General features: G+C 38.1%; 1 non-coding gene across 1 annotated transcript; it reads left to right on the top strand.

Moving 5' to 3' along the window:
- Window positions 1–6,772: 6,772 nt before the first annotated feature.
- On the top strand, window positions 6,773–6,901 carry LOC111823620. Its single transcript, XR_002826693.1, has one exon. It is a non-coding gene; the product is annotated as a small nucleolar RNA SNORA25 (small nucleolar RNA).
- Window positions 6,902–6,962: the final 61 nt, after the last annotated feature.

Raw genomic sequence — 6,962 nt, 5'->3', positions numbered from 1 at the left:
AATGTTGCAACTATAGAAGCTAAACAAACCCCAGAAACCTGCTTTCAGCCAGCCGGGCCTCAGAGCTGGAGCTGCAACAGTGTTTCAATTATAGAAGCCAAACAAACCCAGATGCCTGCTTTCAGCAGCCGAGGTCTCAGAGTTAAAGCTGGCTCTCAGCTCCAGTGACAGCCATAGAAGGTAAATAAATCCCAGAATAAAAAAAAAAAAAGAAAAAAAGGAGAGGTTGGGAGCTTCAGTCACCCACCAGCTTGAAAATGGCCCTCAGCCCCTCACCCAGACTGGCCAGGCACCCAAGCGGGACCCCCACCCTGATCCGGGACACCCTTCAGGGCAAACCAGCTGGCCCCCACCCGTGCACCAGGCCTCTATCCTATATAGTGAAAGGGTAATATGCAAACTGACCCTCACAGCAGAATGACTAGGAATGACTGGTCACTATGACACACACTGACCACCAGGGGAAGACGCTCAATGCAGGAGCTCCCCGCTGGTGGTCAGGGCGCTCTTACATGGGGAGCTCTGCTCAGCCACAAGCCAGGCTGATGGCTGCCAGTACAGCGGTGGTGGTGGGAGCCTCTCCTGTCTCCTCAGCAGCGCTAACGATGTCCGACTGCAGTTTAGGCCTGCTCCCCGCTGGCAAGTGGACATCTCCTAAGGGCTGCTGGGCTGCCCAAGGGATGTCTGATTGCCATCTTAGGCCCAATCCCCCGGGGAGTGGGCCTAAGCCAGCAGGTGGTCATCCCCTGAGGGGTCCCAGACTGCAAGAGGGCACAGGCCGGGCTGAGGGACCCCTCCCTCCCCCCAGAGTGCACAAATTTTTGTGCACCGGGCCTCTAGTATTAAATAAAACAATAGAGAACAACTCATGCAGGACCTTGTAGGCCAGGGAATGGAATTTGGACATTATCGTGGGGACAGAGGAAAACCATTGAAGAGGATTAACAAGGGTAAAATGTGAACGGGTTTGTGTTTTTGACATTTTTTTCTCTTATTGCAGTGCAAAACAAATGAATTAGAAAAAAAGAAAAATTATTTAGTTGAAATACATGAATTGTGAATATATGAGTATTTTTGTCAAATTTTTATGATTCAGTCTAATGGCTAGGTAGCTGTTGCTTGCACTGAAGCAATAATAGGGAGTATAGAAAGATGCAGATGCTTTCCATATCTTCTGTAGCTTTTTTGAGAAGAAATAGATAGCATTTAAGATTTCTTGGATGTGGCAAAGGAAGATAACAGGAGGCATTAAGAGTGACCCTCCCTCAAAATTTTTAGCAACTGGGGTAGATTGTGATAGCAACCATCGCTGCATGAAAAGGGATGAAAAAAAAAATAGGAAGAAAGAGACAAAGAAATGGATGGACCTCATCGAAGGAGGTTACTTATTTCCAGGGCTCACAATATGAAGAAAGAGTAGAGGAAATGACTTAATGTGAAAATTCTAATTTAATAAAATGAAAATAATAAGTTGAAAAAATGGATCATATTGTGAACACATCTAACAACTCTTTATATTTAAAAAATAAAACATTTAAGCTAAATTGCCAATCCCTATCTTTCTGTAAAATAGATCTATTTCTACCCATTAAAAAATAGGCTCTTATTTTTGCATAGATTCATAATCTGACCTTCTCCAGGTTGCCAAAGCCTAAGAAATAGCTTCAAGACTGTAGATTAACCTTTATAGGGTGTACTTGACATGAATTTTTAAGAGATATAGTGTCTTCAAATAAATGATCCCAACACAAATTTAAGATTCAATCAGCATTAATGGTGGTATTAGAAATGATAACTTCAATTATAAGCATAATGCATTTTCCTCTGGGAGATTAATTTATGTAGAGTAGGTACTTTGAGTTTGCCCTGGTACAGCCATACTTCAAACCTGCTTGTGACCAGGAAAAGGCATTTGTGCTAGTTTGATCTTAGATAATAGCAAATGTTAAAAAAATTAATATTATGTAACTCATTTTCCAGAAAGTTATTTTTTCCAATTATCTGAGAAAGGAAGCATGAGGTGAAATTAAAGAAGATAAGATATAAAATTAATAAAATGAATCTATTTTTTCCTCATGTCCATTTTATATTCAACCTATGGTTTTAAAAGAAGTAGCTATAAAATACTGTGCTAAATAAGAATAAACTAAGCAATTTATCTCAGTATTAGTTTTTATCATTTTACTTTTTTAAGGAATAGCATACTTCCTTAAGGAGATATATGACTAAAACTATAAAGTAATTTTTAAGGATGTTGACAGCTAGTTTTAAAATAGGATCCAGAGAGTTCTAAAAATGAAAACAAAAGTATCTATAACATCAAAGTTACCTAAACGGAAAACTCAAAAGAAAAAACTTTTTCTCCAGATAATTTGGAGAAAACTATTACCAAAATAAATTTTCCTGGGGACATTGACATAGTAGAGTACAAAGATACACATTTCTTAAAATTGTCATGAAATATATGGATTAGAATCCATTAGTGGTATTGATAAACATATCAGATTAATATTAAAAATTATTTTTAAATTGTAAAGTCCTAAAGTGTTAATAACTATAGGTTACATTTGCTAACAGCGTTTTATATGCCATGCAAAATATATCAGATGTGTTAGGCATTTCAAAGTAAGTACAATTATCAGTCCCATTTTACAGTTAAGTAAACAAAGCCTAGAGTTAAAGTCATGCATCTGAGTTCCCAGGGCTAGGGAGTGGCAAAGACAGCCATCAATCTCCAACCTGTATGTCTCTCAAGCACAAGTGTAAGTCCAGTATGTGATATATTTCCCTTCTAGCAAAGTGTAAGGTGACCTACTATAATTATAGTTAGATCAATGTGTCTTTTTGTAGGTAATTTTTAACTAATAGGAGAAGTGCTACCGAGGGAAGAAAACTGGGGACTGTGAGTGGAAATATCCAGTTATATTTTGGGGCTGATTATTGAACTTTTACCAGGTAAGTCATTTATTTATCCATGCAGTTTTTCCATCTGCAGATGAGAATTAGACTATATATAGTGCAACATCCCAAGTTAGTGATATTTCTAATAGTATTATTGGTTATTATATAGATGCATTAAAAATTTAAACATCTAAATAAGAGGCCCTTCATAAAAGCTCACTGTAAAATAGTTCAACATAGCATTCTTTAATTTTTCCACCACATACTTGTTATACGTTCAAAACACCTTTGTGGGAACTTGGAGAAAAATAAATTCAAAGACAGTCTCTGCTTTCTATGATATACCAATCTTCATGGAAAGATATGAAACACATGCAACTAGCACAAAGTTGCTAAGCATTTTACAAGTCAGTGCAAAATAATAGAGCAAAAAAAAATCACCTAAGTAAGGAGGAGCAGTTGAATAAAGGTACAACCAGTGTGCACAGGTGTAACTAGAAAAGAGAGTTGAAATGATGGATTTTGACCCATAGCATACTAATTTAAAGAATATATGCACCCTATGTTCATTGCAGCATTATTTACAATAGCCAAGATTTAGAGGCAGTCCAAGTTCCCATCAGTAGATTAGTAGATAAAAAAGAGCTGTGGTACATTTCCACAATGGAATACTACTCGGCCCAATAAAAGAAGGAACTCTTCCCTTTTGTGACAGCATGGATGATTATTATACTAAGTGAAATAAGCAGGTCAGAAAAAGACAAGTGCCATGTGATTTCATTTATATGTGGAATCTAAATAACAAAATCAACTAACAAACAAACTAGAAATAGACTCATAGAGAACAGACTGACAGCTATCAGAGAGGAGGGGGATGGGGCTGGGTGAGAAGGGTGAAGGGATTAAGCAAAGAAAAAAAAAGACTTAAGGATAGAGGACAATATGGTGATTGCCAGAGGGAAGTGGGAGTGGGTGGGGGGGGGTAGAAGAGGGTAAAGGGGGGGATAAATGATGAAGGAAGGAGACTTCACTTGGTGTGGTAAACACACAATACAACATACAGACGATGTATTGTAGAATTGCATACCTGCAACCTATATAGTTTTATTAACCAATGCCATCCCAATAAATTCAACAAAAAATAACTTTAAAAAAATGTGCTGAAGATGAATGTCCAAAGAGAAAATCAGGAAAGCATGAAAATGTCTATTTGGGACTAATAAAGTTGTAGAAGAAACAATAGCTGGGACATGGAGGGAGAGCAATGGATAGATGGCCTCAAAGATCATAAAACACAGATTTAAATGAAAATAAAAATAATTTTGTTTTTATTTGGTTCTTCAAATTGATTTTGCAATTTGTTAAATATTCTAATTCTAATATTCCATTTTCCTAAAGAACTTGCCTAAAGATTCTTCTATTAAATCAGTTACTATAGGAATTTTACTCTAAACAAATTAAATGAGAGAACCAAACCCAAATATTTCCAATGCAAGCTGAAAGGTGGTTCTTGTTAGCCTGATGTTTCCGTTTAAAAAATATACCCATATATAGATGTGAAAGCAGAAGCTCTTAGATTTTCCTCCACCTTTCTTTAATGTTGTCTTAAAGGCAGTTGCGTCTTTTGCTTTAATTTAATCCCCCCCTGTGTAACTTGCAATGATTTCTGCAAAATTCAACAGTTAAATCTGGAGCCAAAGAAATAAAACCTTGATGACTCTAAAAGAGTTTAAGATTAATGCAAGAAGGAATTACTTCGGTTAGTCACGGCCATTCTTATCAGCAGCCTAAAGTTTGCTTTTGCTGAAGTGGTGGGAGTTTGCTATGAAGCCAAGACTCGGTAGATAATGTTGTTTGGTCTGTTTTTAATCGCTGCATTCAAGAAGAAGCTAGAATTGTCTTTTGAATGATTATATTATTGTACATGTTATCAAATAATAGCCCTCAAAAGATAGGACATTAAATGTGCGTGATAAACAGAAACGAATATCATCCTTCCTCTTTAGATTATGTCAACAAAGTCAGTGAGCACTCTATGGTTCAGAAACAATATAAACACATTTTTAATGAAAGCCTACCTATAACTGTCATGAATGTCGTTCCAAACAAGAATATTGTGGGCAGCTGCTCAACATCAAGACGTGTATTACACTGGCAAACTTGCAATTGTTCTCCCAGGATATGCTATGAACACTGCAGTGTTTAATCAATTAATCATGCAGCCACTGTTCTGAAAACCATTTACCAGATTAGCTGTGAATGTATCTGCATAGTATACATAATCTAAGCTTGTGAACACAGGAAAAAAAAATGCTTTCTTTAAAACCAGCTTCTCCTTATTCAAAGCAAAGGACAGGAGTGCCAGTTGAATCTCTGAACTAAGAACATTTACGCATTACCTGAGAGAATGAATGGTATCCCTAATATCTGGTATTATTTAATATCTACTAAAAACACTGATCACATTTTTAACCAGTGGGTGAAAATAATATCTAATATCTACTGAGCAATTATTACATGCCAGATGCCATGCCCAGCACTTTATATAGAATATCATGATTCCCACTGTTACACTATTGCAGTGGGGACATTTTTGCACTAAGGGGACATTTGCAGTGTCTGGAGTCACTTTTGGTTTTCAGAATTGTGCTATTGGCATCTAAGGGGTAGAGGCCAGGAATTCTGTTAACCAGCCTTCAATGCACATGACAACAAAGGATTATCCAGTCCAACATGTCAATAGTGCCAAAGCTGAGAAACCCTACACTACTTTTATCTTCACCTAACAGATGAGAAAAATGAGACTCAAAGAGGGTGGTTGCATTTCCCCTCATTGGGAAAAAATTTACCTCACTGTACACAATCTCATAATGAACAAACCTAGTGCTTTGAGTCAGAGGTTCTCAGTGTGGGTGTAGGTAGGGCTGCTCATTGAACCCCACACGTCATTCCAATTCTCATCAGTAATATGGGAGCCTACACCTAGAGCTTTCCTAATGTTTTTCCTCACTTTCTATGATTCGAGCCTGGAACATTCTAGCAAGGTTATCTAATTGCCTCTCCATCCCTCCACTGGGTGTTAGATCAGGCCTCCCATAGGCTTTACCCTTACTCTGTTCTCTGCTTCTCAATAAGCAATAAAGGATTCCCTCGAGTGGCCCCCAGCTGACTTGGCCAGCCTCTCTGTGGAATAGAGTCTTGCTGTCAATGATGCCATGGATGACTTTTCCATCTCTAGGGAGCACCTTAAACACCATTGGGGAGGGCGGGGGGATTTGGCACTGCCCTTTTCCTCCAACTATCTGTGGAGTATCAGATATTCTTTAGGGAAGCTGCTATGAGTTGACTCTCTTCCTCTTTGAAATAGTAAAGATTCCTAGGGGAGGGAATCCACGGCCTGACCTCCAAACCAAATAGCTGAGGACCCAGCGTATGTTGCTCAGTTACCTGCATGCACCCCAGGGACCAATCAAAAACATCCCCCCTAAAAGCTTGCAGCCAGCACGAAGCTCAATTCTTCATGCCCTGGGTCACCTTGTTTTTATACTCATTACAGAAGTAACACATTTGCCCCCAAAATAGCAGCTTCACTCTACCACAGCATCAAGAGCTGTAATTTGTCTCTAAATATAGATTTGAAATAAAAGAAACCATACTCCCTACATATGCCCTTTGGAAAGACCAGATTTGTTTCTGTAGAAAATGGGATGTGGAAGAACATTAGAGAATAAGGTACCAAGCAGAGCTAAACCCACTAGTGTGGATTCCCTACCACAGATTTACAGATGTGATTGTCAGGATGTCTGTTTCTTGAAACCTACCTATGTCATCCAGAGGTTATGAATCCTTCTGTTCCACTTAAACCTGTATAAGGTCATTTCAAATAGGGCTAATGGGGCTGTGAAATCGGGAGCTCTTAATTTTATGACTAAAGATTGAGGTTCTCCATAGAGTGTCATAGTCACCCAATAGTACTAAGTATTTTTGAGAATATATGATCATGATAGTTCACTAATACTAATCCATGATTGGTGACTTCAGAAAGTAAATATATGTCTCAA

Source organism: Myotis lucifugus, unplaced genomic scaffold, assembly GCF_000147115.1.
Source record: "Myotis lucifugus unplaced genomic scaffold, Myoluc2.0 scaffold_5, whole genome shotgun sequence".
Classification (NCBI taxonomy): domain Eukaryota; kingdom Metazoa; phylum Chordata; class Mammalia; order Chiroptera; family Vespertilionidae; genus Myotis; species Myotis lucifugus.
This window is presented reverse-complemented; position numbering and strand designations above follow the sequence as displayed.